Source organism: Petromyzon marinus, chromosome 25 (assembly GCF_048934315.1).
Source record: "Petromyzon marinus isolate PM22_M1 ecotype Great Lakes invasive population chromosome 25, UKy_Petmar_22M1.pri1.0, whole genome shotgun sequence".
Lineage (NCBI taxonomy): Eukaryota > Metazoa > Chordata > Hyperoartia > Petromyzontiformes > Petromyzontidae > Petromyzon > Petromyzon marinus.
Genome location: NC_133691.1, coordinates 3,781,940 through 3,808,783, shown reverse-complemented (window position 1 = coordinate 3,808,783; position 26,844 = coordinate 3,781,940). Strand labels below are relative to the sequence as shown.

At 46.1% G+C, this 26,844-nt stretch overlaps 1 protein-coding gene and 1 long non-coding RNA gene across 3 annotated transcripts in view; one reads left to right on the top strand and one right to left on the bottom strand.

Moving 5' to 3' along the window:
• Positions 1-2,531, top strand: part of LOC142929131 (uncharacterized) — a 49,349-nt gene extending 46,818 nt beyond the window's left edge. The window contains exon 3 of the long non-coding RNA XR_012945296.1: positions 524-2,531. This is a non-coding gene — a long non-coding RNA (uncharacterized LOC142929131). The remainder of the gene's footprint in view (positions 1-523) is intronic.
• Positions 1-26,844, bottom strand: part of LOC116945961 (cadherin-7-like) — a 130,463-nt gene that overhangs the window by 76,710 nt on the left and 26,909 nt on the right. The window lies entirely within an intron of this gene.

Below are 26,844 nucleotides of genomic sequence, written 5' to 3'. Positions count from 1 at the left end.
ACATGCCATGGTGGTCATGTGGGTTCGGATCACCATACTACACCACAATGGCCAGTTACCACCGGTTGGTGAAAGGAGACTGAGATATCACTGACCACTGATGTTAGCCACGGCCCTAGAATCAAACTCAGCCAGCGCTGGGGAGACAAAGGTGGCCGGGCGTGGTTTTGGCCACAATACATCTTCACGTGCCGTGCCCACTTGTATTTAGGTGTGCCATGGCAGCACTTGGGCCAGCAGTGAACGAGGCCACTGCGGGGTTTCGGCATTCACGTTGTGTGTGTGCGCGGTGCACGGTTGCTGGCCACCTGCACCTCAAACCTGCCAAGCTCGTCTCCGCAGTGGACGATGTGGGCCAGACCAAGCGCCGCGCGCCGCGTGGAGACGCGAGTCACCACTGGGCAGAGTCGCTGGCCCGGTGGGGGGTGGGGGGGGTCTGGGAGGCGGCTGTTGAGACGACTGGGCGCTAAGTGGCAAGCGAATTGAAGGCACCTTGACGTATTTGCATCTTTCCCTCCAACAGATGGAGCGGCAGTGTACACGGCGCTGCGGCCCAACGGGTGCAACGTCCTCGGCAGCTGGGCCACGCGAATAGAAGCGTGCGGGCGTTCGGAAAATATGACCCCCAGGCCCGAATTTCGCGCTTCCTATCTGCGGCGTAGCAGCGACTGAAAGTAATGCACTCCCCTACCGCGCGCGCGTGCACGGGCCAGGGTGATTTGTCCTGGGGCCATCTGAAGAGGGGAGCATGGAGGAGGAGCGGGTATAAGGTGGTTGGTTAGGGGCAGGAGGGGTGGAGGTGTGTGTTGGGTGCCTGCTCATTGTTCACCCCCCCCCCACCTATGCCCAGGCTGCTGGTTGCAACTCTTAGCGCTAAAGCCCCCAAGTGTGCTCCTGTGTTTAATAACCTCTCTATCAGGCGGCAACACGCACGCGTGTGGCGCGCACGGATATCGGTGCACAGGACTTACACGCGCACACACAACAAACAATACAAATATCCCCTCGTATATCCTTCACAGACTTTAGGGCCGAGTGCAGTTAGCGAGCACCTATTAAGGCCGGCATTGTACACGAAGGGGTGGGTGGCCAATGCCGCGCCTAACCGCCTCTGTCTCCTCAGTGCTGATGGTTTTACACGAGGCTGAGTCGACCTGGGGGGGTGGGGGGCCCGGGACAAGTTCAGACAATTACAATCGTCACCGGTGTTGGGAATCAAACTGTGGTCGCTGGGCTCATAGCGCGACGCGCTAACCGCTGCACCACCGCTCCCCACACACGTCCACGGACACGCCAGTGCTCGGGAAATCATAGTAATAATAATATTAATCTATCATCTACAACCCCTTGTCAATTCCAATGCAGGATGAATGCCTCCCCGTGCTGTGTCGGCCATGGCGACGGTTGTTTGACCGTGCTTCACCACGCCGATGAGCGCGGATTGGCGAAGGGGGAACCCAGGACTGTTTTAGAGGTCGCCCCCCGCTGATGTCAGCAGTGGCCAGGAATTGAACTCAGGTCGCCGAGTTCATAGCACGGTGCATGAACTGCTGCGCCACCACTCCTCCTAAATGCATATTCACTGTTGCATGTAAATTCGGTGCGCACAGGGAAGTGCATTTCAGCCGCACGGAATGGTGGTATTGGTCCTAAACAGATGATAATAACACACAAGTGTGGCCGGCACCCTGTACAACTGGCTTACTAATATTGGGGGTGGGGGGAGACGGGCAGACTTTTTTTTGCCACTCCTGCTCTGCTCCACTAGCTCTCTTCTTCGTCTGTTAGCTTCACTTATTTAAGTTTGACTCATCTAAATCTGTTTGGGCTGGCATATCTCCCTTGGCTGCTGGTCCGGTTTCGGGGTAGAGTTAAAAATTATTCTCCTCGCCTACAAGGCCCTCAGTGATGATGCTCCCTCATATGTGCAGGATCTCCTTTTCCCCATATGTTCCAACGTATGTATGCTGGTCTCGGGTGTCTGGCCTGTTGAGTGTGCCGAGATCACCGTCTCTGTACGATGATGGGAGAGCTTGTCTCCCGTGGCCCCAAGGCCGTGGAATTCACTTCCGTTGGACGTTCGCTCCGCTGACTCCCCCCCCCCCCGCTCGCTTAATGATAAGGTCGCATTCATCACACACAGAGTGCTCGCCACATATGAGTCACAACACCTTGCTGATTTCGTCAAGGAGCATGAACCGTCACTCGAACTCCGGTCATCCTCGCAGCAGCGGCATTTGGCTGGCCATTGAACAAAGACGGTCACCGCATTGTGCGCTTTAAGATGCGCTTCTGTGCCTGCCTGGAACACTCCTGCTTCCGATATTAGGAAGCCAATGGAGCAGTCCACATTTCTTTAGAGCTGTTTTTTTGCCTTTCATTTGTTGTCCTTCCCCGCACTTCCAATTAGCACGGTTGTCTATGTAGGATGTGAAATAAGTTCAACATGCATACATTAAAATCCCATCTCGAGACGCACCTATTTAAAAATATATGTTTCTTGAATCATTTGTTTTTGGGGCTGGATTTTATTGGAGTGAGCCTTTGTGTGTGTGTATTTGTGCATCACCTTGCGACCTCTGGGTTAAAGGTGCTTTAGAAGTGTAAATGATTATGAATCATTATTATTACTACTACTACTACACAAGGTGCTCATTAAAGGCTGAGTTGACCTAGGGCTGGCCCAGAGCTTAGCGAGCAATTGAACCCCTGGTTGTAATGATTATAATATAATGGCCGAACCACTACTCCTCTCCTGCCAAACGCGATAAATGCTATGGAGGGGACATGCTTTAATTAACCAGGTAATTTATTTTCAGATGTATCGGCACAGCAGAAGCATATGTACGACGATTGGATTTGTTGGCTCCCATCAGCATGGTGCAGGGTTGCTCCGGACACATTCCAGGTTCTATCGTGGAAACTTTACAGAGGGTCCGCCTCTGTTACATTCCCAGGCGTGGGCGCACGTGCGTGGCTGTCGAGGTGCATGTGTTGCGAGTGTACTCTCCATGGACTGTGGGTTTCCGTAGCCTTGACTGAAATACATGCTTAAACTTCATTCGGATGTGACTGTGTGTGAGGCTATGTCACCGGTTGTTGATTGAAATCACATTTATCGCAGCAGCGCCTGGCGACACAGTCACACGTCCAGTCATGCCACGAACGAAGTTGAAATATTTATTTATACTCCCCGTCGCTGCGGAGTACGCCTCGTGCTTGCATTAACCCATCATACTCCTACGTTAACAAACAAACAAAACACAATGCTGCAGTGAAACTAAGATGTACCCGTATAAAAATTGAAAGCTCCGCATTGTATTTCAGTTGGTATTACATTCGGATGCAACTTCCTTCCTATGCAAGTCTGAAGAGACCACGGGAGCCCCGTTTTGATTCTTAAAATAAAAGCGCACATGAGCTGCATAGGAGCATCAGTCAAAGAATACCGCCTTGTACGCCGGTCTCCAGGGAAATTACAAAGCAGGGCGCAGTAAGATTTTAAAGTGCGATTCGGTGCGATACGGCACACCTTGCGACATGCTGCAACAGTATCTATAATAAAAGGGTTTTGGCTGGGGGTAAAAAAAAAAACACTCGCACTATCACTCGAGGAAATCTTGGTGAGACTTCAACTGTTCATTTGACACCGTTACGTGCCGTTTGACTGCGACAGTCAGATATGGGACAATCACACGAGACAATTCGATACAGCCGTGATATGCCACTGGCAAGAGATAAAAAAAAATCTGAGCCTGCGATAAGAACAAAAAGGAGAGAAGGAAGAACAAATAAACGGGCAATTCCGTTATTTAAAAATAAAAATGCCGTAAGTGCCGGCCCTTAGCGCCGTTCCACGCCGAGGTGTCCAAAAAAAAAACCGGTCTTAAGATGCTCGCAATGTGTCTCACTGTAGCTTCACTCGAGTGCATCGTGGCGTAGATAAGTGGGGTTTAGTTTTTGCTACCTTCAAAGAACAGCTGCTTTTGCCTGGGTTACTTAAAAGTATAGTCCACGCGCGTGTGCGTGCCGCGAGGTGTTGTGTATTGAACAAGATATCGCAATTCCAAAAGGTCAGGGGGACATTATTAATTTCCCAGCAAATTCGGAACAAATCTTACTTTTTAGCGGAATTATTTTTTGCATGACTCATCCTTCTTGTTTTGAAGCTTCCGTGACTGCAGGAATCCATACTTTTTGGTTCTTTCGGTAAAATCACGTAGGTAGACAAAGTAATAGATCACGACGTTTCGATCGCAACGCAAGCGACCGTCTTCAGGTGAGAGACAGACTCATCCTATTATACTTGCCTCTGCTTATCTCGTGGAATCGCTTCACCCCCTCCCCCACCAGCCCGCCCGCCCGCCCGTCCCCCGCAATGTTGTTACGTGCAAGTATTTAAACACAATCGTTTACGAGTGCAATTATCTTGTTTGCGCTAACTTCTAAGTGTTTCCTTGGGAAGTGATTCACATCGTGATTATTCCTGGAGAGGAACTCTGATGCTGACCGCGACCGTTGTGACCGCGACTGTATCAACCAATGTTGATAACAACAACAACGGCAAGGAACAAAAAGCGTAATCTTACAAACATTCGTCTCAGCCAGATAAACGCTCGTCTGGAAAATATAAAATGGTTACACTTCTTAAATCTTGACTTAAAGCTTTCGTGACTGCAGGAATTCACGTCCTTTGCGTCTTTCGGTAAAGTCACGTAGATATGTTCAAAGGAAATGACAAAAAGAACCAAAAACTATGACGTTTTGATCGCAACACAAGCGTTCGTAATCATTTTTTGTGTAGTTGAACGCCGACAATGCGGTTATGTAGAAGGGTCGGCTATGTTTAGCTACGTCTAACGTTGCATAGATGAGCCCATTGTTGTGTTTAAAGTGTGAGGATAAATAAGAAGCCATCTACACGACGTCTCTTGGAAGTCGCTCACTACACGTGTAACATGCTACAAGCGTAACAACCCAGGTATAATTTGTCATTGACATTAATGCTAAACGGTTGCTCTAAGGAAGCATGGATCTCCCCCCTTTGTTAACTCAGCCTAAAATGCAATACCAAGTTAAAACAAGGATTGCGCTCTGATCTAAGCAATGGAGAGGAAACACAGTTTGTCTGGCATGATTGCTAGCCACACCGTTCTACGATGTGTCAGTAGTGAATTGAGCCGGAGCCAGGAACGTGTGTCTTGATGTATGCATATCATAAACTCTCATAAGAAATTGCTTATGGGGATCTGATGAGCAAGCTTCAATCCCTACGGATAATAATTATAGGGTGGAGTTAGATGGATTTGTACCAAATTCCAGATAATTGCTGTGCTTCTTTCCCTGTGGGAACAGCGACAAACTGCAATCAGTCGCCACTTGACTTATTTTCGCTGTTCTGTTCCCAGCCCAATTGCTGATTATATCACACCCTAGACCACCCCCCCCCCGCCCCCCCCCCCCCCCCCGCAAAAACGAAGGCTCGCCTCCTGCTTCCCTTAACGATGGAGACAAATTCCTCAGCAAGTGCCGCAATGTAAGACAAAAATAGTGGAGGTAAAGGTGCAGCCCTGCAATTGCTCACGCAACTTCCGGTGGAAGGGCCATCCACGAAATGTTACTTTTTGAGACACTCCTTCCACGCCGAGCAGGCGTTCTTGGCAGCGATGGGAGTAGCCGCACTCTGCCCCACCACACGGGATAGACGAGGGGCAGATGAGAAGGGCTGGAGAAAGTTGAACTTGTCCTTCCTGTCCATTGTGTTTATTAAAATAGCCCTACCAACGGTAATCCCTATGAAGTACGCTGCCCTTTGTAGGCATGCATTTAAATAATGTATTATTTGATGATTTGTTTCCACGCAACACTAAGGCGGTTGCTATCCGAACGGTTCGGTGAGGTGTTGACTGTTTTGTTGGCCGTCTCTCTGTGTTGTATTGCATTATATTTCCAAGTTAACTATGTTTCATCTTCTTGGTTCTTTCGGTAAAGTCACGTAGAATGAGAATAAAACAATAAAACAAAATAAGACAATAAAATTCTCACGACGTTTCGGCCACAACACAAGTAGCCGTCTTCAGGTGAAAGAACAGAACTGTCGGGACGACAGTGCTTAACTATGTTTGTTTTCTCATTCATTTGTACCTGATGATGGTTGCTTGTGTTGCAATCGAAACGTCGTATTATATTATTATTTTATTTATTTCGACGTGACTTTACCGAAAGAACCAAAGAGTAATCCCTGCAAGTCACGAAAGCTTCGAATCTGGTTTTTGCCCCACAGTGTTAACTGCCGTGCCGGGGATATCAACGCGAAACGTCTGTTGACGTCTGGATTACAGTTCCCGTGTGCTAACCAGCATGAATACGACGGTTAGCATCGCTAATACAGTCCCACTGCCGATAGATGAATAAATGAAGAAGAAAGAAGGCAGAGCTTGCTTTACCTGTGACTGTCATCATATTAAGTGCTTTTTGGTAAGGCCTGACACGCCCGTCTTGTTTTTGAAGTCACTTTACCGGCAAGCCCACCCCATTATTTGCAGCAGCAGCAGCAGCGCAGTAAAACAACGTTTTAATCACTGGTCACACTCCGCTCGCTGAATCTGTGAGCGGCGGTGAGCGGGCATTCTTGATTTAATTGAATTCAATAGACATAACATTTAATTGGGCGCAATAAGTAATATTCACTATAACATTCTCTTTACCCATACCACCCACCCCCCCAAAAAATATATATATAAAAAAACACCCTTCAAACAAAATCACTTTCATGTTGCCAAGCGCATATCGCTGAGCACATGCACGTCGACACAACAGACAAGCGCTGTATCTGAATAAAACACGCGTGCGAGAGCGCAAATAAACACGCGTGCGAGAGCGCGCGTGAACACGCGTGCGAGCGCGCAAGTGAACACGCGTGCGTGAAGCGCACGTGAACACGCGTGCGTGAAGCGCACGTGAACACGCGTGCGTGAAGTGCACGTGAACACGCGTGCGAGAGCGCATTCTCGCGCGTGCATTCGCATCAATAAACATCTCGGCTAAAGAATGAAGATGCATTAACGTCGCTAAAGATGGCACACACACGCGTACCCACGCGGTGAGCGCACAAGCGGACACACAGGCATAAGACAAAGATCCCCCTTATAGCCTAAACAGACTTTTGGGGAAAGTGCTGGTACCCATCACCTAGGAAGGCCATCACGGCACACGAGGGGATGGGTGGTCAGCACCATGCCCGACCACCTTTGTCTCCCCAGTGGCGATGTTTATGCACTACACAAGGTACTCAGTTGAGGCTGAGTCGATCTTGCTGAGGATCTTCGGGTGTTTGCCATGAACGGGAATTGAACTCGGGTGACCAGGTTCGTAGCGTAGCGCGCCAACCACTGCACTAACGCTCCCGCACACAGGCATGCACGCACTATCACGCATCACCATTACACACCCACACTGAGTGTGCACGCACACAGGCATACACACACGATCACACACGCACACACACACGTCAAATATAGATAGAAAAGACCAAAAAACCCTCAGGTCTTGCCGGAGGGAACGGCTTTTATTTTTCCTTTCTTTCCATCCTTTTTCAACAAGCTCCCGACTATTCTCGGAGCAAGAGTGCGTAAGGAAGGCACAAACGTCCGTTTGTATGGATCACAGCTCATGCCATGATCAATGCCCAATTGTGGGCATTCACATGCTCACTCTTTCTCCCTGACCCCCCGCAGTTGACCAACTGCCACGCCGCTCGTTCGAGATGCACGTCGCTGACCTCCGCGGCGACAGTGACGGATCTCGTTCAGGAACACGTGACAAAAAGCGGCGCACAAGAGAGGAGAGAGTCCGCTGACCGTTCACTTCTTTATTGTCGCAAGTTTAACCTTCACTACGTCAATTCGTTTCAGTTATTCGCCCCCCTTTCCTTTCTTCGCCCGCCGCGCCACAACCCCCCAGAAGAAGTCACTGGCGCAATAATAACGCCGCATGATGAGCGGGGGAAAAAAAGAGGTGGGTGGGTAGGGGCTCACGAAAAACAACCCTCGGAAATAATAACCAAGGAGTAACGAGCCAATGCTTCTGATGTTGCACAACGTCCCGAGAATCCCCGACCAACACTCCCCCCATTTACAATCCAAGTTCGAGTAAATCCTACCATAATGTAGCCGCACTTTGTCAGTAATCCCACGCATTAGAATAACAAGCGAGACGATATTACAGGCTGGATTCCATTTGCTTAGTGAGAGCTGTCGTTAAGACACGGGCATCTCTATCTCTGGGAGATAGTTGACGGGCTTAAAGCTTCCTATAATGTATCGCGGTATTGCATAGGAGGCAAGATCAAATACGTTTGAGGAGGGGAAATTTTGAAATGCGTGAAAATTTGTTGTTATATTTTTAACACGTTCAGACTTGCCTTGTTTGTTTAAATACATATTTTGTAATTTCCACACAAATCCTGCTCTAGGGGGGCAAGGTGACATGAGGCAAATAATCGTTCAGGACTCCCAGAGAGCGGAGATATCTCACCCCGTGGTTAAGAATGGCCCGCGGAAGGAAATATCACAGAACTGGTGTTTAAACGTTCCACGTGCCTTGCTGCACGGAGAAATGTTAATTGCACAATATTGAAAAACATGTTTTGTTTGTGAATTTATAGAGCTGGAGTTTAGTCACTCTGAGTACAAAAAATAAATGTGATTTGATGGGTTTTCATCTGCGTGGTAATTGGTGCCCAGATTGACTCCATCATCTCACTGCACTTGAGAACCAGGTTAAGTGCAGGTGGCTGCATGATTTTAAACCCATTGTTGATAAACTTTGTCATGTTATTTTGAAATATTTAAAGTTAGATTTAGCAATTTTATTATACAATACATATTATTGTTTTTGAGCAGATGAAATTATGAGTAAAGTGCTATCAATGAGCACTTGTGTTAGTGAGTACAGCATACAAATAGGCGACCTTTGTCACCCGAGCGGTGATTTTCACCCACTGCAAGTTATATTCCTCTCAGTCTGATGTGACCTTGGGGAAGCACAGTTCAGTTTGCAGGTACCACTTGCCATTTATGGCCAGGAATTGACCCAAAGTGAAACAAAAGTCAAAGTGATTTCTTCGTCTTCTTTGGTTATTTCGGTAAACTCACCACGTAGAATGAGAATAAAATAATAACTTGATAAAATAAAATAACACAATAATATTCTCACGACGTTTCGGCCACAACACAAGCGGCCTTCATCAGGTGAAGGGACGAGACTTCTTTGCTCACGTGAGCATTGGGACAGTGCTCATCTCTTTAACAACCCTGAGCCGGTCGTGGAAGCTCCACATTCCCCACGGCTTGAATCAGTAAAACCAAAGGTCGACCACCCAGAAGGACATTGCGCTAAGGCCACCTCCAAACCGGCATTTGAACTCCCAACTTTCCAATTGACGGCCGCGTGCGCTTACCACTGAGCCACCGAGCAGCGGGTCGCCATCGGCAGCTGAGGTCACAGTTCAACGGCGCTGGCCGTTACACCACAGCCGCAGGTATATCGGGTGCGGTATCGCGAATATTACACGCGCAGACATGGGAGGTGTTGAATTCCTGCGCAACATAATTCAGGTCTTAGGATGTGGGCTCCCCCTCCTCCCCAGTCTCTCGGAGTAATTCCCAGAGCCTCACCCCCAACAGAAGTGAGTCACACCTGTAAACCAGCGCTGCTGTGCGCCATGCCAAGGTGTGACAACAACTCAGCAAGCCCCTGGCGCTTGGTTATTAAATACCATTGCGGCTGAGTAATTAGGCACACGCTGATAACAATTTCCTTAAGTCTATTTTCTCGCATAAAAAAACAAAAAGTTAATGAACATAATATGCTGGCCAGGGTTTTGTACCTTGCCAAAGGGGCATTTTTTGATAATTTGAAATAAAAATATTGAATTGGTTGACTGCGGTTTAAGGTTTTGCTGAGCTCAACAAGGACATTCACTCTGGGCGAGTTTCATGGGAAAAAAAGATGATCCTTCTATGCGCATTTACAAACAAAATCATCAAGGCAACAAAATGTGCCAGAAACGAGCCAGATTTATATAAGCGAAATAGATTAGTGATCTCCTGCAGAGGAACCATTAAGTGTAATTAATTTTTATTCATCTGCATTGGTGTAATGAATTCGCATATATAAACACGCAGCATATACAATAGCTGCCTTGCCACCTGGGTGGAAGTGTCCAAACATTTTGTGTTTTTATTCCATCTTTTAATCTGGCAGCGAAACAAAGCGAGGGGGGTTTTGGCGTCCGTTGTAAATTGCGCGCACGCCCTCCACCTTCACACGTAACCGACGACTTTCAACTGGCCGAGCGACGGCGTGATGTGACGCACGTGTGTGTGTGCGTGTCGCCTTGCCACCCAGCCTTACCCTCATTCAATACCACGAGGACTCGGTTAGGGTTGCCACCTATGAGATGTCATTGGAGGAAGAATGTCTTCTCGATGCCAGACAAGTGTGGATGATAATAAACTGTCGAGTACGTTGAGTCGTCCGTCAACGCGGGAGGAGGAGGAGGAATCATTGAGTGGAAGTTCACGGGACCAGTATGTACGCTGGTTGAATTTATTTCGCACCGTACGTAGCCAACCGTGCAAAGCGTGGCAGTAGATATATACAATGTGATAATAGATACATATAATAGGCATATAGATGATGATGTGGGCTATGTTGATGTTAAGGTTGCCACCTCTGTGGGTACAGAAAAACCGGGACATACCTTGGGAAGAATATTACCTCCCAAAGACCATAAGTACTGGAAAACCTCCTGGGAAGACTTACAGACTACCCAGAACAGCTGCCTCAACAGTAAACTACGATCCTGGGAAAACCAGAACAGGTGGAAACCTTAGACTCGAGATTCCATAATGTGAGGTGGATATGATACGACACATTGCCACCTGTACGCATAACGAACACACATTTGGCAGTGTGAACATGTTTCTTTAATCATTGATCAGCCTCATGAAACTTGACGATCACTCACGTCGACTCTCGCGTCGGACAACAACAACAACAACCTCGTCGTACCGATGCCAGAGAGAGAGAGAGATTGTAAATGGTGTGGCTTGGCTCTCCAACACACCGGTGTGCTGTACTAGTGACGAATTGGCCACGTTCTGTTTACTTGACAACCCTTACTAGTTAGGCTGTGTCGGGTGGTGGCGGGTTAAACGACGCAATTGTATATCAATTATATATTTACGCGATCTAACCCAAAAACCTCCATTATGGAAGTGATAATTGATTAATTTATAACGGAGAGGCGGCTGGGGGGGGGGGGACCTTCAGGGGTCAGGCTCGTCGCAATGAAGGGCGATCAGTCCGGGGGGGGGGCGGGGGGGGCGTCAATAAACGAGGCTAAAGTGAGAGGGAATATTTTTTTAATTTATTATTTTACAAGAAAAAAAACTCCAGCCCGTCGCGACTCTGCACGCTGGCGCTATCATAGAGCGATGAGATCGTACGCCCGACAAAGATTACCGATCAGAGATTTCCCCCCCCCCCCTCATCGATGGTCACTGCGGATCGTTAATCGAGATTACTCGCATCGACTCCCGCTTCAGTCGATCCATAATGAAACAAACGTCAACAATTACCGGAGTCGATCGTAATTTGTAGGTTTTAGTCGCTGTGTCGATTCATCAACCAATCGATCAACGGATCGAGTCATGATGTGATACCGCCCCATCACAACACCCGACCTTCGTTTGATTGGCTAACATCATCATCGAGATCGACGATTCCGCCGCGGTCCGCTTCTGTTGTGACCACAGCGCCAAATCACGACCGCACGTCATCACCTAAATTATTTAGCGCGGTGACAGTGGGAGGTTGTGCAACAGTTTGCGAGCTCTCTCCTCTCTCTCTTTCTCCTCGTTCTCCTCGCTCTCTCCCCAGCAGGGAACGCTCCATCCGAAGCAGACTCAATGGGTTCATACTCTTTGTTTTTATTTTTTTACCGAAAAAACCAAAGAGTATGAATCCTTGCAGTCACGAAAGCTTCAAATCTAGAATCAGACTCATGGGGTTGGGTTGGGAGGGGAACCAATCAAAATCCTTTTTGCCAAATGTTTGTCGCACGTATGTGTGTGCGCGCGCCTGTGTGTATGTGTGTCTGTAGTAGCTTCAGACATAATTCAAGGGAAAAAAAATCCACCCTACAACAAAGCCTCGGCGCAGTTATTTGTGAGTGGTCCTGTCGTGATCACGACGTTTCGGGTGACAACTTGTTTTTTTTTGGGGGGTGATATTCTTGCATTTGTTTAAAAGGCGCCCCCTCCCCCCCCACCGTTTGTATCCCCTGCACACGTCCGACAAGTCCGAAGACAAGACTGCGCCTTTGATTGTTCCAACGGAATGGGACAATTTATGGCACCTGTTCAAGCATTGTTTTCGTCTCATCAGTCTGTTTGGGAATGGAGACAAAGAGGAGAGGGGCGGGGGAATAAGCTCCACTCTCCCAACTCGAACTCGAAGCCTGCAACCAATTTAAAACTTAGGGGCCGCAGCAGATCAAAGCGAAAGGCTGAGGGAGGTTTTTAAGGGCTTCCCACAAGTCCCGGTGCATGTATTTTTATCTAAATTGTTTTTGAAAACAGTTCTTGAAAAATCCAACACTTTGCAATTGAAAGCAGGGCACTTATTTTTACAATGCTGCGCTCAGCAACTCTCTAATACCCACAAGGCAGAAAAAAGCAACATTCTTTGGCAACAAATCCCAGCAGCAAGTGTGCATTCCAGAATGCGCATTCGGAATAAATATTCAGGGGGCGAAAAAAAAGCAACTACACCAGCGAATAAAGGGAAACAACTTTGATGACATTTCTGAAAAAGTGGATTTTCATTTTATATAATTATAGACGCGCCTTTGACCAAATCACATGGAATGCTTGTGATTCTGTCAGATCTCAGACACTAACCAGGGTAGTAGAGTCATTAAATGGGCGAACACTGTGCGTAAAATAGGTTTAGTAAGCAATTTTAGCAGCAGAGGGCAGTGCAGCAATATCTCTAAAGTGTTCTGCACACCCCCACACCTTCACAAATCCCCACTGACCATCACGGTGAGGTAATGGTTAAAATAACCCTCACTTGCCTTCCTTGGTGTGGGAAGGCTCTCATCCATCAGTGGATTGACACACGGGGCTGCACATACACATGCACAAACGATTCTTACAAATACACATAACACATGTAGCACATTTATTTTCAACCCCCCCCCCACCCCACAGCCTCAGAGGAACCCCAAGACGTGGAAAACTGAGTAAAAAGGTGCGCATGTGCTCACAAACGTTAACGTAGCCCACCATTGCTATCATCGCGGGAATTGACAGGCGACAAATACGGCCGGGGAAGGCAGGGCACTCTCTTTGGCTCGCACACACATGTCAGCTCGTAAGGCCAGGCGCCTTGTCACCGCAAATCCCACGAGACGAGCTCACAGAGCAGCGATGGAACAATACGCGCACACACACACGCACACACAGTGCGCACACACGCACGCACACAAGGCGCACACACATACGCACACACAATGCGCGCACACACACACGCACACACCCTGCCGTCATACACAAGACAAAGATCCCCAGTATGTTCTTTGATTCTTTCGGTAAAGTCACGTAGATAGAAAAAAATAATAATAAAAAGAAAGTGAATACAAAAATCACGACGTTTCGATCGCAACACAAGTGTGACTTTACCCAAAGAACCAAATAATATGAATTCCTGCAGTCACGAAAGTTTTAAGTAAAAAAAAATCCCCCGTATAACCTTGACAGACTGTTGAGGCAAGTGCTGTTAGCAAACACCTATGAAGGCCGGCACGGCACACGAGGGGTTGGGTAGCCAGCACCAAGCCCGACCGCCTTTGTCTCCCTAGTGGCGATATTTACAGACCGCACCAAATACTAATTTGAGTCGACCTAGGGGAGGCTCATGACCGGTTGAGATAATCGTCACCGATGTTGGCCGTGAGCGAGAATCGAACTCGGGTAGCCAGGTTTGTATCGCAGCACGCTAACCGCTACACTACCGCTCCACAAAGACAAAGACCCCCCCCCCCCCCCCCACCTGTATAGCTTTAACATACTGTTGGGGAAAGTGTTGTTAGCGAGCACCATAAATCGCACTGGAAAAGCTGACAGAGCAGCGACGCCACAATATATGCACACACACACACACGCCCCGTCGTCACACACACACGGATACACCAACACACGCAGCAGCCAGAGCCATGCTGCCAAATCACAGCCGCCAGCCACTAAGCAAGCAGCTCAGCGGTAGAGCGAGCGGCTCGCAGATCGGAAGATGTGCGAGTTCAGAACCTGGCTAGGCGTGGTGGTGGTGGGGGGGGGTGATCCAGTCCATCATCCCTCTGAGGTCGAGTAAATTAATATCACTTTTCGTGGAAGTCAACGGTGGTTGACCTATGGACACACTCGGTCCCACCATACGATTGTGGAATGTTTGCCGCTGGCTCAGGGCTGTAATTGGGAAGCTGTATACTGTCTCAATGCTCGTTTGAGAAATACACAATAATAGACCCTTTTGTTTTCCCAGTCATTCGCAGAAGCCTTTCCCCCATTGCGTGCACTTACATCCGCTCATCCTCGCAGCGGCTCTTGGCTGGCCATCGGACAAAGACGTTCACCGCATCGCAGGATTTCAGATGCGCTTCTGCGACCGTCAGGAATGTTCTTCCTTCCGATATTAGGAAGCCACTGGAGCTATGCACTTTTAAATCATCCAGATTGAAAAGCCATTTCTTTTTAACTGCCTTTTTGTGTTTCCTTTGTTGTTTTTCCCCCGCACCTCCGATTAGCGCGGTTGGCTGCGTACGGTGCGACTAAAGTTCAACATACACACTTACATACGTCTGGGCGTGTCAATGTAGTGCGGCCATTAAGAATTAAACGATGCCTATTTTGAGGGAAATGAGTGAGTGTGTGTTAAGGTTGTGAAATGGAATTGCTGCCTGTCACTTTACCTATTCCACTCCTTATGAAGTTCCATGCGAACCGTTCGTCTTTGTGCCCGGGAGAGACAGGGGAAGGAAGGAATGAATAAATAAAACACCCATGGAAATGTATGCCGATGCACCTGATCACAGCACAAAGAGCCGTGCATTGCAGCACAGGTATGGGGTCTTTTGTGCAGAGAATAGATATTTCTCGAAGCCAATCGTATTTATCCCATTCCTCGCAAGCCCGTTAATATCCCCTGGAAAGCAGCGCACGCTTACATTGCAGAAAAATTCCAAAATCAAATGTATATAATAATAAATAAAAAAAGCCTGAAGCAATATAATTATTTGGCACCATAAGTGAGTGTACGTACGCTTGTTTTTTTGGCGGAGGTTTCTGCAGCGAGAAGAAAGTGTTAATAAAATGTACGTGAGCACACCGCAGAGTTTATGCGACGTGAAATAATTACGAGTGCCACGCGTGGAACACCACCATCGCACATTGCGCTGCGCTCGAACGAGGCGTTCGTGCAAGCCAATACACAACATTGTCATTCGAAGGTTTCAGAACTACAAAGGGATATTAAGATACGTAACAAAAAATAAACGATTCTCATTTAATTCTCTGAATTCATAAACAGCAATAATAATAATACCCAGGAAAGCCTGACTCATAGTAATGACGACCTTTAGAGGGGTCCTCCATTGGGAAGCGTTGGCCAAATTCAAAGAGAGGAAACCGGAGAACCTGGCAACATTAAAAATACCCCCTCACTATACTCTACAGGGCGTTAAAGAGTAACATTGCTGCCACCTTCTCTGCCATCTCCCAGCCTACAATGGGCCTACAATGCCCGATATTCCATCATGTTCTCTCATCCAAGTGCTAATCTGGCTAAACCCCTACGGAGCCTCCGTGATCTGAGATTGTGTCAGTCATTGGGGGGGGGGGGGGGGGGGGGGGATTGATACCAGAGGATATATTGACGGCTGCAAAAGATACAGCGACATGTGCGTCTGGGTAGCAACTTGCCAGTTGTTCCTGTGCGAGGCCACTCATATCCCAGAAATGCTCCAAGGAATGATTTATCATAATATTCCGAGACAACCTAGGGGCCCAAGCATCACGCACGGAAGCTGGAATAGACACCAGACTGCTTCGGCAGATGCAAAGAGTGCAACTTTAATGACGTGGAAGCCTCGTTTTTTTGGTTTCCTGTATACTTTTAAAATGGCAGCAATTCTACCCGATGCATCAAATGTAAGTGGTCAAAATAACTGTTGTGTTTGATTGTTGTCTTGCTCACCATGTTATTTCACTTATGATATTGGCAGCATGCCACGACACCAAGTATCCATTCGGAGGAGTCCAACCTATTTTAGAGAAAAGCTCGTCGCAACAACAACAAGATGAACAAAAACTTCTGACGTCTCTGCCAGCGGCCCCTTCGACCCACACACTATCCCCAATGCAGGGAGATGTTCATGTTACGGAAGACTAAGCAATTTATATGTTTGAATCTCATAGCTGGAATTAAGGCAAATTAATAGAAAACCTCAAACAAACATGATGGTTTAATTTGTACAGTCATTACTGCATTGGCTGAGAACATCAACTCATGACTCCTGACAACCAGGGACGATCGCGGATCCCTCTTTCGCGCCAGCTCAGTGCTCTGCTCTTTGAGTCACCCAGCCGCCTCGAGTTTGCATCCAATGTAAAATATCTAGAAGTGGGGCTCAAACCTACGAATGTAGGAGTAGGTGAGTGTGAGGGCTCTGTGCATCCCAGTAACACGGCTACAGTCAACCACAATGCTTCCTTTCCTTTGAAAACTACTACCTCTTGCGGCTCTGTAAAAGCAGCTCCATTAAATTTGGCCTTTTTACATTTCCTCTGTGCTCATTTAAATCCGAGAAAATTATTTTAGTTTTAGACCCATTAAGAGCCTTTTTCAAAGTCTGATGCAGTGCATCTGTGCATCTTTAGAGAAGCGCCTCACTCTCAAGGAAATAACACTGTGTGATCACGACAGTTATTGTTAAATGGAAACAAAACATACGGTGCGAAAGAAGTTCAACATATATACACACACACACAACACTACCCCCTCAAGTACCATAACCTTTATCTTTAAAAAAACATACCTGGCCGTGTTTGATGTATAAATGTATAACAACAACAATAAGATGAATATGATGCTTATAATTTTATAGTGCCTTAATAATATGTATGTTGAGCTTTTTTCGTACCGCACGTAGCTATCCGTGCTAATCGGAGGTGCAGGTATGGTGGGCGTTTACAAGGGTGGTGACCAAACAACAACAACGTGTAGTGTGCTAATTCACAGAGACCAGTAGGAGGTTCTCTCTCCCTGTTATTCCGGTCTTCACAGCCTTAGGGGATAACCACACACCGGTTCGAGACAGACAACACGCTGCCCGACCCACAGCTCGAAGAGGGCGAAGATCACAACGACGACGGCACGACATGTTCCATTCCTGATCCCAGCCGCCCTGACTGTGAGTCGGAGCTCGCCTTATACCCTGCCCAGCGTAGCCAGGCTTCGCTCTCGGCCCCCCGCACCCCTCTGGATCACCCAGTGGGCTCCGTGCCTTGTCCACAGGTGCGACTGGTAGAACGGGCTGTTGCCCCTAATTCTAATGTCTACCAATCTCCCAGCGGCACGCGCTCCAGCGACTCGTTCCACGTCACTACATTTGTAAACAAATGGGAGTGGGGGGGGGGCAAAATGTGTGTGGAATGGTCCGAGCATCGTTTCCTTTTCATGAACACTGTCGGGTCACTGTCAGGTCAAGGTGATTTTGTTTCAACAGGTGAGATTTCAAGAGGCCAGGATGAGTTTCATACACAGCAATGAAGCAAAATAAAAATCAGTGTCAAAACAACTGTTGGCACATGCGAAGTAAAAAAAAAGATAGCACACAAACATAAATCGTTGTTAAATAATAGATTCTCTCTAACGCCAGTCAGCTTGGACAGGTTATTTTTTTGACTGATCACAGTACAATTTACAATTGCGTGACACAAACACAAAACAGATGTGAGGTAACTGTTGCCCTCATATGTAAACAGACAATGATATCCGTCAAATGCAGTTGCCAGTGAAGCTATTGTAAAGCATCGACAGCCTAACATAAAATTGTCATTTAGTTGGGAGCATAACCAAGGACATTTCTGAAGCGATGGAATGCCAGGTGTCTAGGGCATTAACAGAGAATGAGTGAGAACCACGTGAGCTTGAAGTCCTCGATAGTGCACTTTGGTGTAGCTGTGCATCTATGATTTTGCGAGTTTATTTTTTATCCTGAATAAACACTTTCGATAGGTTGTACGCATGACAGGTTAACGTGACCCTAACCGGATCTATCTCCGAGCCGAAAGAGGAGGCGACAACCGGGATCCTGGGAGTAAAGATCACAGTGATGAGTGGCTACGTTTGTCTTCCTCACACAAGCATGACGAGGGGATATTTAAAGCCTCCTTCAACCGACGAGCGACGGGAATCTTTGGCACTGGATGCCTTTCTCTTATTGGCTGGAAGTCTCCCGTAATCACGTGGCCACAGTGGCTCGCATTAAGGTGCTGCCTGCAGCCACCCTCCGCTCTCCGCTTGCCGTGTCTCAAGACGGAAGGAAAGAAGGACGTAGGGTGGGCGAAAAGCAAAAACGATGGCCGTATAGCCGGGAGCAATCTCGCACAATGCGCGGATCGCAAAAACTTGAACTAAAATCCGCTCACATCTGTAGTGTTAATGTGCACACCCTACCACCCCCCTCCCCCCCCCATAGTAATCATGCGTTGTTTGAACAATATCCTCCCTTACAAGATAATTTCAACAACAACAAAAATCTAACGAACATGAATGTAAGGACTACAGTGGGTTTTTATATTCTAACTGCCCACTCAGAGACGAGCCACGTTTGAACTCTGTAATTTTAGGATGAGAAGGAACGATTAAGTGGAAACATAAAAGAGGAAATAAAAAATGCAATAGCTTCACATTTACACTCTGATCATCAAACAATCGTTTACAATTACCCGTTTTAAGCTTGACACAATAAGAGCCTCTTTACACAATGGAGATAATTAAATACATTGGCGTTCGTTTCTGCATCCTCAACAACGTTGACTAAGAGATGTCCTTGAGCGCCAACAATCTCTTGACACTGAATGCCATGACCGTGTAAGACTCGCGACACGCACTGACCAGATGGGACAACTGAATCTGTACTTGGCCCTACTACACGTGGTCCGCCAATCAACACGACGGAGGAAGCGTGCACAACGTGGATGAAAACAACCAACAAAGGAATTGGGTTCTGTAATTATATAGAGAACATAATGTAATTATAACAGTTGTACAAATAATACTCATCACGATGTCCCTGATTTATCCAGAAAATGTGAACGTGGAGAAGACCAGAAACCAAGATGGTGGAAAGCTGTCAGGGGCCGTCCATAAATGACGTCACGCGATTTTAGACGATTTCTGACCCCCCCCCCCCCTCGTCACACGGCGTCACAAAAAGTCAGACCCCCCCTAAAATATGACGTCACAAAGCTCTGCCCCCCTCCCCCCAAAACCATATTTCCATTTTTAAAATAAGACATGCTTCAAATCGCTTTAAACTCTTGTCATTTTAGTGCGTATTTAATGTGGTGCTGCACTCTGATGTTGTAGGAGTGTTGTTATAACAATTAGTATTGTTATAACAATTCTATATTTATTTAAAGTTGCACATTTTGATGTGACGTCACATTTCTCATCCCCCCCCCCCGTCACACATCGTCACAAATATCTGACCCCCCCCCCCTAGGTACGTGACGTCATTTATGGACGGCCCCTAAGAGTGAACATTGAAAGTCGTTTGTTGACCTTCCAACTGCGATGGGATCTAGCATAAGAATGGCAAAACTAGTACGTTGTGGTGACATCAGTGGCAATGGTCACGATTATCTCTTGCCTTCACAGCATCTCCATTTGATTGCAAATCAACAATATGTATCTAAATATATATTTAGATATATTGCGTGTCTGTTTAAACGGCAATACAAAAGTAAGTGATTGTTTAACATGTGCCAAATGGACACTGGCAAAGAAAAGTATGAAAAGTTCACAAAAGAAACATGGAGAGATGCATGTGCTTCTGCGACCATCTGGATCGCTCTTCCGATAATAGGAAGCCACTGGAGCGATGCACTTTTAAATCTAGATTGAAAGGTCGTTTCTTTAGAACTTGCTTTTTGTGTTTAGTTTGTTGTCCTTCCCCCGCTCCTCCGATGCAAAAAAAAGTTATACGTACAGTACATATACGTCAATCTTGATTTGAAGCTTTCGTGACTGTAGGAATCCATATTCTTTGGTTCTTTCGGTAAAGTCACGTAGGTATAACATGAAATAAATCACGACGTTTCGGGCGCTTGTGTTGTGCCCGAAAGGTCGTGATTTATTTTATTTTATACCTACCACGTGACTTTACCGAAGGAACCGAAGAGTACGGTACATACATGCTTGAAAATTGCGCTGGCAGACAGAAAAAGGAACTCATCTAACCAGGAAACAAATTACAAATCATAGAGATGACAATGCCAATTAAAACGAGTCAGTGGGCTTGGGATGATGGCCGATGCACGAGACCAGTGATGGAGATGGCAGCCAAACCCATCCGAGGTGACCTCCTCGAGCAGACGAATGAGATCATAATCAGAATAAGTATTTATACTCGAGGAATCCGCTGAGCTGTACGGCTTTTTTTCAACAGGTATTCAGTAGGCGTGGATAGACGGTACCAGCACGAGAAGTATGGTAGCGGTGCGTGGAGGACTTCATCCAGCAATGGATAGACGATGTCTGATGATGATGGTAATGGTGGCAATAATGATGATGATGTGCCTATGAGTAAACCTGGACTTTCCATCACTCATAAAGCCCATAGCTATGGAAGCCTCCTGCTGCCGGTAGTTTCACTGCTTGGCACACATCCCAAAGTGTCCTTATGATGAAGAGGCTTTATTATTATTATTCATGTCATTGGTATTATGTTTGCCGATGATTAAATGTACTTTAAAAAAACTAAATTGCGTCTATAAATCGAATCGTGGGTGTCTACTTACTTTAACATGCCAAAAAGTCTCCTCTTTGAAAAAAAAACTACTTGTGATGTCCATTTCCTTGAACAGAAAAGTTTTCAAATTATTCACTATTCTGTCTACATCTTTGGTAATTAATTTCTCAAAACGTGTTTTTATTTTATTCGTGAAGTACAGCAAAAATGAAAATGGGGGAAATAAACATTTTTGGAACACTAAAAGCTGCATTTTAGGATGCAAAAAGCAATCAGCAAAAGAAAGACACTTAGATTTCCGTGCAAAGGCAAACGAAATTACAAAGGGAAACTATTTTAAGCTGCGCACATGTTAATAAACGTGTTTAAAAAGTCTACATTTGTTACATTTTAATTAATACACATTCATGTACTATCCTTGCAATACAAACAATGTGTAGGTACCACTAATTGAAGTATAAACATTCCCAATGGACATGACAATTAGGGCGCACACATGGGCACTGGGGGCTCTGGCTAAGAGCCAAGCAGATGCTCTCTTAAAGCACCAATTAATGCACAATTTCATGACGCAAACAGTCACAGCGTCACCTACATCTTTCGAGTTGGGCGGATTGATGCTATTTCAGGAAGTGGACTGAGTTTTTTTTCCATGACAAATTAGAGTAACAATTGCATTAATTGTGCAAAACTATTACGTGAAATTGTTATATATTACCATGATGAATTGCCTATTAATGACTGAAAATGACAAATGGGTCAGACGGGTGCTATGATATGTATACTTGTGCATTTGAATATCTATATGACGGATTCTGTAATATCGTAGGATTGTGAGAGATGGCGGCGGCTTGGTGAGGCTATCATCCAACAATGGATTGACAGTAGCTGATGATGTGGATGTTACCATTTCTAGATTTAAAGCTTTCGTGACTGCAAGGATCCATACTCTTTGGTTCTATTGGGTAAAGTCACGTAGGTAAATTTGTGGGTGGGGGTGGAGTAGTACTCCAGCGGTTTGCGCGTGGCGCTATGAACCCAGTCCCCCCGAGTTCAATTTTGGGCCACGACTGATATCAGTAGCGAGTGATATCTGTATTGGTCCTGGGTGTCCCACCTTCGCCAACTCACACTGACCTATGTGGAGAAAGTACGTTCAGATGACCTCCATAACCGACAGAGCATGGGGGAGGCCTTCATCCAGTAGTGGATTGGCAAAGGGCTGTAAGTGATTATGATCATTATTGTTGTTTATTGTATTTTTGTGTGTGTGCAGCCCTGTATCGTACCCTAATTTGATTTAATCTATTGATCTACAACCAAAATAAACAGATGGAGAAACAAATAAATGGCTTTTCAGCTATGTTGGCATTCCGTAGTTATTCAAAGCAAAACTGTTGGATTTAGGCACCAACCCTTCATTTATCAACATTATTTTTTTGGATGTTAACACAAACTCCCCTAATGTGATATAATACGTGACAGAATTACAGGGGGCTGGTTGCCAAATTAAATCAGAATGCACGAACGTGAGGTCATGGTTTGAAATCTGCGCAGTCCACGGGGGCGTTGTGCATCAAGAGACATGTGGCAGGGCCTTGACAACGCCACCCACAAACTTTTTCACACCGCCCCTCTCTCTCCACCCCACACACCTCCTCTTCTCCCCCCTCCCCGCCACACTGCCCACATTGTGTGCGTCTCGCTGCACCATGCCACTCTCCCATCAGCCACCATTCCCACACTTTCCTCCCTCTACCTCTCCTACTTTGCATCTCTAACAAGCGTGTCTGCAGAAGGGGAAGCCTGTTACGACGAAGAATGCTTTGACTAATGAGTGGTCGTAGCCAGGCAGAGACGGGGCAGAGGTTACAACTGACGCAGACCCTTCAATGCATTCAGATGCGATATTCACCGAGGATGGGACAATGCTTAGTCTATGCTTGCATCTGTTGCAACTCTGCACTTCATCCAGATGTATGGAATGAGGGGTCTTCTTTGTCCGCTTTTTAACAACACAACTACCAACCAATGACATAAAATGTAAAGCCACTGATTTATTGGGAATTTGAACTATGAAAAGAGTGATTCAATATTGTTCAATATCACGGTTTTGCACAGTGGCTCATTTAATAGACTATATAAGTAAGTTTTTTTTATATATATAAAATGATTGCTTGCAAATGTTTTACAATCAGCGGATAAATGAAGAGCATAGTTGTTTGATTCCAGTGAGATGTGAGAATATTGGTATACACAAAAGCAGTCTGCAGTGGAATATACATGACTCTGAGACATTGTTATTTAAATAAATTTAGATAATACTTGGTTTAAAATCGTATTTTAAATATAAAGGCATGTTTTTTATGTCTACTTGAATGCAAGGACATCAAATAAACCTTACTAGCCCTTCTTGCCCACCTCCCAAAGAAAATAAATATGATCAAGACAAATAAACAACGGGATTTGATCTAATATATTTCACTTTCAATGCATGAGCAAATAAATGGTGGATTACTACGCTCTGAATTACATTTTTGAATGTGCATGTGCACTGCGGGATATATTGCTGCATTTGTGCACACATTGTGAGTTCTCAAAGTGCAACATTTTGGACGTGCAATGATGTAAAACACTAAGCCATGAAGAAAACAAAGTGCTTACTCGCGTAAACAAAACAAAAACATAATTACATTACAGGTTACTTTTTTCTCAAATGAAGGACTGAGAAGCTAATACAAAACACGTCATCTCCATATTTAGTTGGTTTGCAAGTCTGTGCGCTATTTTCTTAATAAAGAATGTTTTTTTGTTGTTGCTGGAAAAGTAAAGGGCTTTGTCAAGGCCCAGGGCATTGTCAAAGCCCAGCCGCACGTCTGATCTAACACTGTTGGAGACTAGGCTCGAAAAAAGCTGTCTCTGGTGTGGACCAATCAGTTTCAAAGACAGTGTATATACTATCAGAGCATGTTTTTTGCATGTTCACAAGTATATGTGGTTAATGCAGACATTATTCTTTGCAAAAAAATTCAGTTTGGTGTTTGAACATCTTAACACCTAGATTTGAAGCTTCCATGACTGCAAGGATTCATACTCTTTGTTTTTTTCGGTAAAGTCACGTAGGTAAAATAAAATAATATTATAATAAAACAACTAAATTAAATCACGACGTTTCGAAGGCAACACAAGCTTCCGTCTTCTTGATGCAGCTATCCTGCTGTGACTGTTCCACCTGAAGACGGAAGCTTGTGTTGCCTCCGAAACGTCGTGATTTAATTGAGTTGTTTTATTATATTATTTTATTTTACTTACGTGACTTTACCGAAAAAAACAAAGAGTATCTTAACACCTGTTTTATTGTCAGAAAGGGTAAAACCTATTCTTATATTTTGGTACTGGCATTGGAGGTCCCATGATGTAAAGGAGGTCCCATGATAAAGGGCTGCATTTGTTTAAATAAATACTTCACATCGATGTAAAAACGTAGTCATAGATTTGTAGTGTTTACACGAGCGGGCCTGGACTGCGGGCCAAATGGGTTATTGCTCAGCAACGGAGCATTGATCAGCCGCTCGCTCTCTTGCCTCATGTCGCTTTGCTGAAAACGTTGAAGTGTGTTCCATTGGTAGCAGTGGGGTGGTGCGTTGGAGGAAAATATTTTCTGCACTTCAGTCAGAACAACTCCGGCTCGAAATGAACGCCTGGTGCGATTTGTTTTAACGAGGCTTATCACGATGCACTACCGATTCATGAATTAAAATCAAATGCTTCCACTCGCAATGCATGCATCAATTGTGTGCGCATGAGGATCGGTTGTTTACGATGCGTGGAAATTATATGCAACTGATTGGATAATGGCATGAACAAAAAGTGCACGAATGAGACTGAATAATACCAACAAAATGACGAAAAATAGGACATCGAAATATGACCCCGAACCGTGAAAATCCATCCAACCGTTTGGCAGGGTGAATTGCTACACGCCAAGTGCTTACCACTCTTATATCTTCAAATACAAATCGAATCCTTACACGCTGCACATGCCTGATGATTGCGCAGAACACACGGCACGATGGTGCCGATTCCTAATTAAGATAGAGACCGTGTGCGCGTGCCCAACGAGGGTCCCTCACGCAATGCAGAGCGGTGCCGATTCAAATTAAGTGGCGTTTTATTTCGAACTGGTCACAGCAATCACTCGACGTGCAACGATTGAACGCGTGGGTTTTTTTTATTGGTTAACGTGAAAAATAATTTGGTGAAGCAAAATTGGTGATCACGGGCCGGGTGGTTGGCAACCATGCACCCGTGGAACGCAACGTCGTGGAGACAGCGAGGGTTGGTGCATCAGACAAACTGTTCGAGAAACTCCCTACCCGTGGCTTGCCAAGAGAATGCGGTACATGAAATGCGGACTGACCTCCATCTGTCCCATTCATATCGGAGAGCGCGTTGCTCCCACATGCACGGGCACCCATTGCGCGGCCGAATACATCTTAGTCTATGCGTCCTCGTGTTTGCAGAATGCACAGTGTTGCGTGGTGCAGTAGCATGAATGACGCTACTGGGTACGGTTGTTACGGTTGTGGAAAGTCCTACTGTGATGGGTCCTCAGGACTGGAGCGTGAGAAATCCCGTGACATATTCTGCACGCGGAGCTCAACGTTACCTTTTGACGCCAGATATAAAATGAATTAATAAACAAGAAGCATTTTTTTTAAATATAGAAAGCGGACATCACCGTCTCCACCAAAATGTAATCAAGCATGTGCATTGTGCTCATATAAGTAAATGTTTCCACGACGGCAGGATAAACCCACGGACCAACCCTGGCTTGCAGCGTGAGTGCAGAGAGCATGCATGATGGGTATTTGATTGGGTTTTTTTTCTCCTCCTCCCTCTCTCAAGAATCTTTTGTGTGAGGAATCTGATATTCTTACAGCAAGACGACGCATTTGTGTGGATAGTTACCATTGTGCATGTTCTCACTCCTTACACACGCAGACGACACCCACTGGAGTGTTTGGTGATGACTTTCACTATTTAATACCTATGCAGGGGGCGGGGAGGATGTTTATTATTTGTTTATAAGCAATGTTCCCTTTGCTGTATGCGGTAGACGCGTTGCAACTAAAGGCTGCACAAAGCGCAACAGCACGAGACAGCTGCCTGGCAAGTAGCGCATGCAATACAGGACAAGGGCAAAGAGCCCCCGTGTAGCCTTATACAGACTGTTGGGACAAGTGCTGTTAGCGAGCACCTATGAAGGCCGGAACGGCACAGGTGGGGGTGGGTGGCCAGCACCACGCCCGGCCGCCTTTGTCTCCCTAGTGGCGATGTTTTCACGCCGCACCAGGTACTCATTTGAGGCTGAGTCGACCTAGGGGAGGCCCAGGACCGGTTCAGATAATCGTCACCGATGTTGGCCGTGAGCGGGAATCGAACTCGGGAAACTGGGTTCGTAGCGCAGCGTAGCGCTAACCACTACACCACCGCTCCCCATTACAGTTCGCACACGCACACACACACACGATGTTGTCCCACGCCCGACCGCGCGTGAGTGACTTCAAACGGCCTTTGGAACATTTTAGGGCAGAAATAGGGGAGCCGAATGTACGCGAGACTGCACAAACCGAAACCACAATAAGCGAGGGACACCTGTAACAATGTAGATCAGTGTCAGTGATTGCAAAAAAAAAGTAAATGCAGTTTTCGGAAACGCAGACACAGCAGCTAACCTG